Consider the following 11,452-nt stretch of genomic DNA (forward strand, 5'->3'; position numbering starts at 1 on the left):
CCTGAGGTTTTTTTTCCAAGACAGGGTTTCTCTGTGTAGCTTTGCGCCTTTCTTGGAACTCGCTTTGGAGATCAGGCTGGCCTCGAACTCACAGAGATCCACCTGCCTCTGCCTCCTGAGTGCTGGGATTAAAGGCGTGTGCCACCACCGCCCGGCCAACCCCTCAGTTTTTAACTTTTGTTGCTTTATGAGGAATCCTCTATGTCCAAAAGTAGAGGATGAAGTTACTCAAAGTAACCATTCAGCTGAATGCTACTTACTTTTAGCCTCATCGAACACAGAGGCAGGAGAGTAGCAGCAAGGATATTCCTGCTGTGCTCTCTATGGAAGAACTGCTCTAAGCCCTCAGGATGGCAGCATCTCCCATTGTCCTGCAGAGGCTGGCCATATCTCCATGGGGCTCCCGCAGCTGGTCTCACTAGTTTATGGAATGGCACTTCCACAGGATAGATTAGCAGCACACAGGAATGGTAAACCGAGTGACTTCCTAATGACATCTCCTTCCATCTGGAATAAAACCAGTGATCTCCAGCTAGGCAGCTCAGCTTACCTGATGGATCAATTAGCTACCTTGTCTCTCATTTGCCTGGACCAAGTCTAGCTGCAAAATTTGGTTCATTGGCTTATTCTAATGGATATGGATTGTTTTTCTCTTTAAGAGCCTGAATGCTTCCATAGCCAATTGGTCACATTCTATAGAACACAAAGAACAAAGACTGGTGGCTTTTCTATGTCTTTCCCTTATTTAAAGAAACATCTCCAGGATGTTGCTCAATATATACTTAAGGCTGCTAAGCCAAAGGATTTATGAGGATACATTTTGTAATATCTTGAAAAATCATACTGTGCTTGCAAAGTAAAGATGGGGGGAGTCTGTCCAAATATCTCCATGTACATCAAAGCATAAAAATGGATGCAATGATGATAAGTATTTCTGGTGTTCAGATAGATTGACTGTAAAAAGGTTATTTCAATTAACCAGGCAATTTAGAGTCTCATATTAGACTGAATGTTTTCCCAGACATCCTCTTCTTCACTCAAATGACATTCCAAACTATATGCTGCACAAAGGATACTTACTGTGAAGAACATTCCTCAGTCACAGGTGAGCATTTTTTTTATTCTGTCACATTTTGTGACAGAATAAAATCTTACCTTCCCTAAATCTTATCAAGATGGAGGAGAGGATGTATCAGCTGTTAATATTACTGGCTGCTCTTCCAGGGGGTATAGCTCAATTCCCAGCATCCACACAAATTTTCTTTAAAAATTATTTTCAGGATTACAACACTAAATATAGGAAAATTACATGAATTCAAACTGTATCTAGCATGTATAAGTAAATGTTTATTGAAGTGCAGCCATACCCCCACATTTCTAGAGAACAGAGCCATGTTGTCAAAATAGACAGCTGATGCCCCCCCCCAAAATCAGATAGTTACTATCTAGCATTTAAGAGAAAACATTATCAACTGCTGCTATAATTGATCTCAGAAAAGCATTATGTGTAGATAGGATATCAAATTCTGTATTGGTAAACACAATCAATAAGAGAGGTTTCTGTTTGTCTACCAACATACAGAGTAGACTGGGGGGAGATAAAAGACATAAATCCACATGCAAGTATGTGAAGCATAGATAAAGAAACCTCAGTAGTGTGTGGTTATTTACTATAACTCTAGGGTTTAAGAACAAAAGTATATCCAAAGATCTTAGACAATCTCCCGCCACTAAGGTCAGCACAGCCTTGATCCCACTGAAATAGCAGGTCTGGTTTATAAAAGAGCTTAGAGAGAATTGAGAGAGATGCAGAAAACTATAAACTAAGATAGACAGCACAAGTGAAAGGAAACGGGAATTTTAGTGAGGGGAGAGAAAGCCCAAGGAATGACTTGCTTCTGGACCCTTAGGGGCAAAGACACAACAGGTAGTGATCTTGAGATGGTGTTGAAGACTGAGTTCACACAATATGCTCACTTTTAGACAAGCAAATCATCCATGGATCTGTGCTAAGAGATGTAGTTCTTTAATTTTGGAAGGTAACAAAACAATACCAGCAAAAGAATAAAACAAACAAACAAACTCATCTTTGCTATCCTTTAAAGGAAAGTTGAGGGGCTGAAGAGATGGCTCTAGTGGTTAAGACCACATGCTGCTCTTGCAGAGGACCCACGTTTGGTTCACAGCACTTATGACAGTCAGCTAACAACTGCTTGTAACTCATGCTCTAGAGGATCCAGTGCCCTCTTCTGGCCTCCATGAAAAGCTGCATTCACATGATTCACACACTCCTGCACACACTTACTTAAAAATAAAATCACTAGGGAAACTAAAATAAATTGGATTCAAACAAATGAGCACATCATATAACCTCTGGGGATAGTTGGAATTCTGATTGTTGTATTTTTTATTAGGTGATCGGAGGAGGAAGGCAGAAGGGACGGCTCTGTACATAAAGATTATTGTGTCTGACAGTTGTTGCTACAAAACAGAGGTGGGTCAATCAAAGCCCCCTGCGTGTGCTTTTGCAACCTGAGCTGTAAACAACCCAGATTAAGATTCTTCGTGCCTAGAGTAGAGCTTTCCAAGCAGGATGGATATTTTTGTTCTTGACTTATAATGATCAACAAGCATATGTCTGCAGGGATCAGATTAATTAGAGGGGATTTTCTGGATAATGTTCAAAGACAATGAAATCCTCTAGGTTTATAGTCCTTTCAAGTTGGAGCACCAAATGGTACACCTTGAGGGGGGATTAAGAGAAACTAATTTTGTACGCAGGGGACATCATTGTTGACCTCTATTGTAAAGACTTGCTGTGCTCTAGTATGTCCCCATGAACTAAGAAAATCCCTCTGGGTTCTGGTGGAGTGGGAACTAACTATTGAAAAGACAACCCAAAGAAAGAAACCATTTTATGAAGCATATTAAACAAACAAGTATTTTTCTTAAAGACAGGGTCTTACCATGTAGCCCTGGAGGCCTAAAAATCACTATTTAGATTAGGATGGCCTCAAACTTAGAGACCTACCTGCCTCTCCCAAGTGCAGGTTTTTACCACCACCCATGACATAAATAAGAGATTATTTTTAAGAAATAATTTTTCTATATATCCAAAGGAAAAGGAGAAGTTATTAAGCAGTTATTTGTTTTATTATTTCTATTAAAGTAGGATACAAGAATGGTTAGACTTAATTAGGCCATGGAATAAGTGTACAAATGAAGAGAGTTGTTCAAATCTGGGTAGATATTACATAAGCAGAGGAAGCTTGGTATGCAGGGTACTTCTGCAAATGGGATGGCCATGTAGGAGTACAGTTCTTTCCTACAGTGTGGGAATACTGACATCCTCTCCTACAATGTGGGAAGACTGACATCCTCTCCAACTATGGGTGAAGATTGACATCCTCTCCTACAATATGGGAAGACTGGCATCCTCTCCTGCAATGTTGGAAGACTGACATCCTCTCCTACAATGTGGAAAGACTGACATCCTCTCCTACCATATGGGAAGATTGGCATCCTCTCCTACAATGCTGGAAGACTGACATCCTCTCCTACAATATGGGAAGATTGGCATCCTCTTCTACCATATGGGAAGACTGACATCCTCTCCTACAATGCTGGAAGACTGACATCCTCTCCAACTATGGGTGAAGACTAACATACAGCTTGAGATTCTCCCTAAATGTCAGAGAGCCAGTAGCTGCTTGTCCTGTGATTTACGGTTTATGCAAAGGCCCACTTGCATGATGAGACCCAGCTCCTATCCCTCTGCCATCAGAATCCATTGGGGGTAGGGCTTCTCAACTGGGAGCTTGTAGACACTCCAAGGTGATGTCATCCTTGTTTGTCAGGTACCACACAAGAAATTCATGGGACCTAAAATCATTCCTGGGATGGGATATAGTTAAGTAACAAGGTGCTTGCAAAGCATGCATGAAGCTCTCAGTTTCATCCCCAGCACCACAGAATTGATAAATGACAGACAGACAGAATGGATTATCAAAAGACTGATTGATAGATGATAGAGAAATAAATCTATGAATGGTAACTAGACAGTTGATAAATAAACATTCAGATGATAGATGGATTATTACTGACAAATACATAAATAATAGAAATAAATAGATGAAAGGTGATAGATAAGAGATGATAGGAAAGTAGATATACAGTCAGATGGACAGAGTGATAGGTGATAGATATACAGATAGATGACAGATGAATAAACAGATGATAGACTGATGATAAATAAACAAAGGATAGATGGATGAATAGATAAGAGATGATAGATGAAATATGACAGGTAGATGAATAAATAATAGGTAAATAAAGGTGTAGAAAAAATTCTAAATGGTCTTGTTAAATAAGAAACACAGAGCCAAATATAGAGGTGAAAGCCTTAGAGATCAGGGAAATAGTGAGAGCCACCAGCTAGCCTTAAGTCACCACGCCACCATAGCTTCCCAAGAGAGCTACTTCCTGTCTACCCAGGCTTTTATTGCCTTGCTGTTTTGCCCTCTCATTGTCTCTTAGCTCAGCTACCTCACTTCCTTGTCACTGCCTATCTGTACAGACCTCCAGGTCTCTATGGTTAGTACTGGGATTAAAGGAGTGTTTCACCATGCTTGACTGTTCCTTAGTATGTCCTTGAACACACAGAGACCCTGCATGCCACGTGAATGAATTAAGGGTGTGTGCTACCACTGCCTGACTTTTGTGTTTACCTTAAAATGGCTTGCTATTCCCTTTGATCTCCAGGCAAACTTTATTTATTAACATACAAATAAAATATCACTACATTTCAGCACAAATAAAATATCACCACATTTCCCCTTTTTTGTCTAATAAAAATAAAAAAGAATAAAAAAGTTATAACTAATATAAGAAAAACTATATACAATAACTATATACAATATATACATGCAATAAATACATCACAATGTCTAGTCCATTTGCATTTGACAAATTCAGAGAAAATATTTCATTATCTACCTATTTTGGTGAGTCCAAAATGTACCTGATTCACTTTCTATCCTAACTTATATTACTAACAGAGAACTATCAAAAACTATAACTACCTAATCTTCAACTCCCTCAGAGACCCAAGAAGGAAATAATATTACCTAGTAGAACAGGAATTTTGTATTTACCTTAAAACGGCTTGCTATTCCCTTTGATCTCCAGACAAACTTTATTTATTAACATACAAAAAAATATCACCACATAAAGGTATTTATTTCTCCTTTCACAGAAAAGCACCAAAAAAATTACACCTCTTATAGAACTCCTGAAGTTGTCACTCACTCCTGAACATGACCATGGTAATGGTATGTTTACCTGTCACTTTCTCTAAGACTTATATTGCATTAGTTACTGACAATGCAACATGTTTATTCATGGCTCCTTTTCCTCAAAACAAGATGCAAAGCAGTCAATTTGCCAAAATCCTGAGCATATCATGGTTAAGAGCTGAAAGCTAAGACTCCGACATGTCTCTCCCATCCACTACCTCCTGCCACAAATTCAACTAAACACTGAGGGAAGTATTTTCGATCCCAGACAGCATTCCAGAGCCTTGCCCTGGTGATGCAAGGGCAAACAGTGAGGTCAACGTTACCCTCACCCTCTGTTGCAGAGAACACAATCTTGGGAGTATGGAGTGCCAGGAAGCCACAGGACCTTTTTTTAATAACCAAAGTCTGTATGGCAACATTTGACATTTCAAATGCTGCCTTCCTCAGATTTCCAATGTTATCAAAGCTGTAGTAAAACCTACACAGACCCATATCTGTAAGACCAATTCCTTTAACCTGTCTTCTAGAGCTAGAGTTACAGAAGGTATGTCATCTTGTGGGTACTGGGAATCAAACCTGGGTCCTCTGAAAAAGCAGTAGGTGGTCTTCACTGCTGAGCCATTTCTCCAGCTTCATTCATGTCCATATATCTTTTTTTTAAAGGAAGAAGGGAGAAGGGAGAGAAAAAGAAAAGAATAAAGGAACAACATGCGCTTTCTGTCTTCTGATTGAAAGTGGTTGAAACTAAGGTCTAGCAACAGATGCTGGAGAGAGAATCTATCCCAGAGAAAACTGTGAAGGGTCACAGTCCCTGCACTGACCACATGTACCAGAAATTAGTTTCCACCCCATAGACTGTAACCAGTTACCTGGGGACAAGATGCTATTGAAATTCAATAAATTGCACATTATTTTACCTTGGTATTTTCTAAGCATCTGACTTCAAGGTCTTGTAGATAAATAGTATCTTAATCCCTTTGACCAAAATGCTGCAGAACCCACTCTGCAAAATACAGTTAAATGGTTATACTTTTCACATTCTCAATGATTCTTAATTAAGAATGTGCCTCTTCATTACCAAAGAAGTGCTAAGAAGCGTGGCTCCATCCAAGTTGCCCTAATTTTTGTTAAGAGTGCATGCGTGCTCACTTGAAAAGTTTGAAGAGACATTAATAATGTTGCTGACTAGGAAGAAGATGACAGGCAGGTTGTAATACACATTTCTGTTAAGAAATGCAGTTAAGCCCAGAACTCCATCTGTTTTCACACTACACACACACACAATTTGTGTGTTGCACCAACAGAATACAGATAGTTTATAAGCACTGGGCTAAATCATCATTTAAAAACAAATCCCCAACCTGCTTAAACAAGGATAGTTAAAACATCCTATGCGAATGCTCCAGTCTTTGAAATAGATGTAGCACTGACCCTTCCTGTGCTGTCATTATTTATTTTCCCAATGCATCATTCATCTTATAAAAACAGAGTAAAAAGGAAATAGCCCATTTTCCCAATCTGCAAGGATGTTTTGAAGACTTTGCCCTTAAAAAGGGCAGATTTCTCTGCGGTTTCCTTGCCAAGATCGTTTCAATCACTTTCTTGCAATTTTCTGCAAGGAAACACTGCAAGGCAAACATCAGTGATCCAGCATCAGGCGACTTTTTCTCCTTGATAATAAATACGTTAGTTTGGAGCCAGCTCACAAAGAATCCAGACAGCCCCAAGCTGGCCTTGTTCCAAGAGAGAAGCATGTGGTAGAGAGAAGAGGCCCTCAGCTGTCTGTCACACGTGGACTTCTATCTACCCCTACCGTCTGCAGCTTGAAAACAGAAGTGCTGGCTATTAAAGGCTTGTCTTCAGGGCACTGGCGTGAGACATCTTTGTTAAGTACCATGTACAGTCAACAGCAAGCATCCTGGGTTGACTGGGGATTGATCTTTGGTAACTGCATTTCATGCTAGGTACTAGAGAGTGAATAGGACTATGGCCATTCTTTGTTTGATTAGAGGTAAAAATTGCAATATCATGAGAAACAATTTTGAGACTCTTTCTGGATAATATTTCCATATCTTCCCCTGAGGTACCTGCTATGCTGTTTAGTATAAAAGCATCTCATTATTATTATTATTATTATTATTATTATTATTATTAATTATTTATCTGTTTTTTTCAAAACAGGGATTCTCTGTGTAATAGCCATGGCTATCCCGGAACTTACTTTGTAGATCCAGGCCTCAAACTCACAGACAGCCACCTGCCTCTGCCCCATGAGTGCTAGGATTAGTGCGTACCACCAACACTTAGCTTAGTTTTAAAATATTTTTGATTGAAATAAAATTATATCTATTCCACTCTCCCTTGTCTCCCTCCAGCCTACCCTACTTCCAATGCAACTCATGCTCCCTTCAAGTTGATAGCCTCTTTTTCTTTATTATTATTACACACATATGTAACATTCACATATATACACAAACACATAAATACTGCATGCTGAGTCTGTTTTTATTGTCTGTGTGAATATGGTTTTAGCACTGACCACTCTGCATTGGACAACCAATAAGAGGTCTTATCCCTGGGAGAGGCTAATTCTCCTCCAGTAGATATTAGTTGCCATAGTTCTAGAAGTGAGACCCACTGAAAATTCCCCCCTTCTAGGTTATTATGTCCATTGATATTGCCATTATTCCAGTTTTGTTTATAAAGCCATTTCTAGGAGGAACTTGAACAAAATTTCATATTTAACTTTTGAGGCAAGGTCTCATGTAGCTCAGGGTGGCCTTAAACCCCCTACATAGCCAACGATGATCATGAACCCTTGACCCTCCTGCCTCTACTGCCTCAAGTACTGAGATACAAACTTTTGTCATCATATCAGCTTTAGGTGGCCCTGGCAGCTGAACCTAGGGTTTCATGCATGCAGGAAGAACTGAAGCAATGAAGCTGTATCTCAGCTGCCATCATCTATGTAAGTCCCTTGTTTAGGGTCAGCTGGAAGCCCAGGCATGGAAGCCCAGGCATGGATGGCTCTCCTAAGATGTCTTGGAATAATTGAAATTTAGTGTTTCATTAAGTGGAATTTATCTTAGGGCACAAAGAAGGCAGTAAGGAACATTTAGTAGGGGACTCCTGGCAGTTTCGCTTGGGCAGTGCCTAAAGACTGACTTAAATGTCACCACAAATTGGAAGAGGTCAGGCTAAACAAGAAAAAACTGACCTGGATGCTCCAAGTGTTGCCAATCTAGGAAGGATGTCCCTAAATCATTCTGAAGGAGTGAGTGTGGCAGCTAACATGAATGACCAGTCCAGACATGAAAATGGGATTCAAGAATGACTACTGGAATGAGAACTCAGTGGAGATAGAGTAACAGGAGAGGAATCTCAAGATAAAAGGGGAGAAACTGGGGCTGAGTGGGATTGAGGACCAGATGCAAGGTGATGTCAAAACAAAGAAGGCCAGTGAAGGACAGTTAGAAACAAGGGTGGGACACCATGTAGACCTAGAACTCTATTACCTCTGGATGCCCAGAAATGCAGCCATTGCTGGCCTGGCATGATGGTCGTCAGTAAAGCACTTGCCACACAATCATGAGGACCTGAGTTAGATACCCAGCACCCGTGTATAAAGCTAGCAGTGGTGATGCACACTTGTAATCCCAGAGCTGGGGATGTGGAGACAGAGCATCCTTGGGGCTCACTGGCCAGCAATCAGCCTAATCTCTGAGCCCTAACTGAAGGACTTTGTCTCAAAGCACAAGGTGGTCAGTATCTGAGGAACAATATTCAAGGTTGACCTCTGGCTTTCAAGGTCATGTGGACCCATGCATATGTGCACATACATGCTTACAAAGTATGAAATGACACGTTAAGAATTCAGTGGTGATTAGTGCAATGCAAGGCTGGGAAGCTGAAAGTAAGTGTCTGTTGATTTATGAAAAGGCAGCAGCCCTAGACAGAGGAATTCTTACCCTGGTCTTACAAACCTCTCTGGCATTCCATCATTCCAGCTGGATTTACATTTCCGTGTGTTCTAAGACATGGGCAACATGCTAAGTGCAAACAACTAGTCCTCAGCCAGAGTTCTGACAGAGCAGGGTCACTGACCGGGAAGGTCAAGATGACAGGATATAACTGGGAAACCAAGCACAAAAAGAAGGAAGCAAGAGTCAAATCTGTGTTTCAAGTACCATTTAGTGTGTGAGGGTGGGGGGAGCCCTGAGTGAATGAGTGGATGAAGTTCTGAGTACATGTGTACTGTTGACATGGGCAGGACACCAATGCCTCATGGAAAATGGCAAAGCCTTCCTGTAGAGAGGCTCAGAGGAAAGACAAAGTCTTCCTCTGCTCCAAGTGTAAATGTTGGTAGTTTGTGCAAAAACTAGTAACCACAGCCTCCTCCTTCTGGATGCCTGCAGCCTGAGATTGTTCACCTACAGAGACCTCACTGAGACTAGGCAAGCCCTTCCCCTCTGCTGGATATAATAAAGGTGCAGAGGTCTCGGGTTGTTCTACAGTTGGTGCTACTCAATCAGAGTGTGCACAACCCACCTGATCTTAGGTTTTCTATACATCTGTGTCTGTCTTTTCTTCATTCCCTCAACATCCCAGTCAGGTTTCTAGGACCAAGTTGTTTAGGACATGGCCATTAACCATGTCTCCTGGAAGACACGTCACTACTCAAAAGCCAAGTGCAGATAACTTTTTACAGTGCCTAGATGACCCATGCCTCTTTCTCTGCACCTTCACCCCAAAAGATACGCGAAGGCAAGCTTTCTGTTCTCACTGAGACTAAGAAAAAAAGGGGTCAATAGTGTTCCAAATCAACTGCCGGTGACCCCCTCCCTCCACTGACTATAGTGCTGACACTGTTTACTGAAGCAGTTTCCTGGTTACTGTACTGTTACACTGCTGCCCTGGTCCCCCTCCCTCAGACTTAAAAGCACTGCCTATTTGTGATATTAGCAACTGCTGAGATAAAAGCAAAAAGGAAATCAGTTTGTGATGGTCGGACAAGAGAGGGCCCGGCTGGCAGTTTTGTGTGTTGCTTTCGTTGTATGTGAGAGGACTGCAGAGAAAAGCAGTGGATTTATTGTAAGTGAGCCAGAGATGCCCTGCTCTCAAAGCGGAGCATCCCACAGAGCTGCCTCTGCTTTCAGAAGGCTGTATTTGATGAGAAGGAGTGATTCCACTAAATTCTTCCAATGCTCTGTGTGTGTGTGTGTGTGTGTGTGTGTGTGTGTGTGTGTGTATGTATGTATGTGTGTGTGTGTGTGTGTGTGTGTGTGTGTGTGTGTTTTATGCCCTCAGATCCCAAGAAGCACTGTATTAGCCTCCAGGATATCCTAGCTTTTTGATTCTCAGACTGTTGAAAAGCATGAAATTTAATTTTTAGTCCTATCATGGGAACTTGGGAAGAATTAAGATCCCAACTGTGAGCACACATTCCATGGGAAACAGGCCAGTGTAACAAGCCCACACATTGAGTCAGCTTGATTTCAGGAGCAAATGATAGAAAACCCCAATCCAAAAGAAAAGGAGCTGAAGAAAACAAAACAAAAATATTGTGTTGTAACTGTGAGGTCCAAGAGGACGGTGACTCCAGATGCCTAGGGTTGATTGTTGGCAAGAACAGGTTTGTCTTATGACAGCACATCTTCCTAAGTGGCTTCTCTGTGAAGTGACCTCTTGATGGTAAGATAGGGATCATCAACTCCAGGTTTTCCCCCTCAAAAATGCAAATACACTGACAATGATTTTCCTTTATTTTAACATTATATTTTACTTAATTGTAAGTATATATTATATGTTATACAATATATACACATACTATAATTATATATTATAATAACATTATATTAATATTTAATGTTAGAATAAAGGAAAACCTTTTTTAAACCATGGGATAAATCTGACAACCTATAAGCACCTGTATTACCTCCATGGTTTAGATGTGTAATGCTCCCCCACAGGCTTACACCTGTCATTACGTGGTCCGTCCCCAGTTGCTGGTGCGTACGGAGAAGTTATAGAACCTTTGGAAGGTGGGGGTTAGCTGGAGGAAGTGAGTGGCTAGGGGTGGCCTTGAAGGCTATAGTCCACCCAGATTCCTGCCTGTTCTCTGCTTTCTGGTCTGTCCAGATGCGAGCGAGCTGCTC

The sequence above is a fragment of the Peromyscus eremicus genome, chromosome 7 (genome assembly GCF_949786415.1).
Source record: "Peromyscus eremicus chromosome 7, PerEre_H2_v1, whole genome shotgun sequence".
Lineage (NCBI taxonomy): Eukaryota > Metazoa > Chordata > Mammalia > Rodentia > Cricetidae > Peromyscus > Peromyscus eremicus.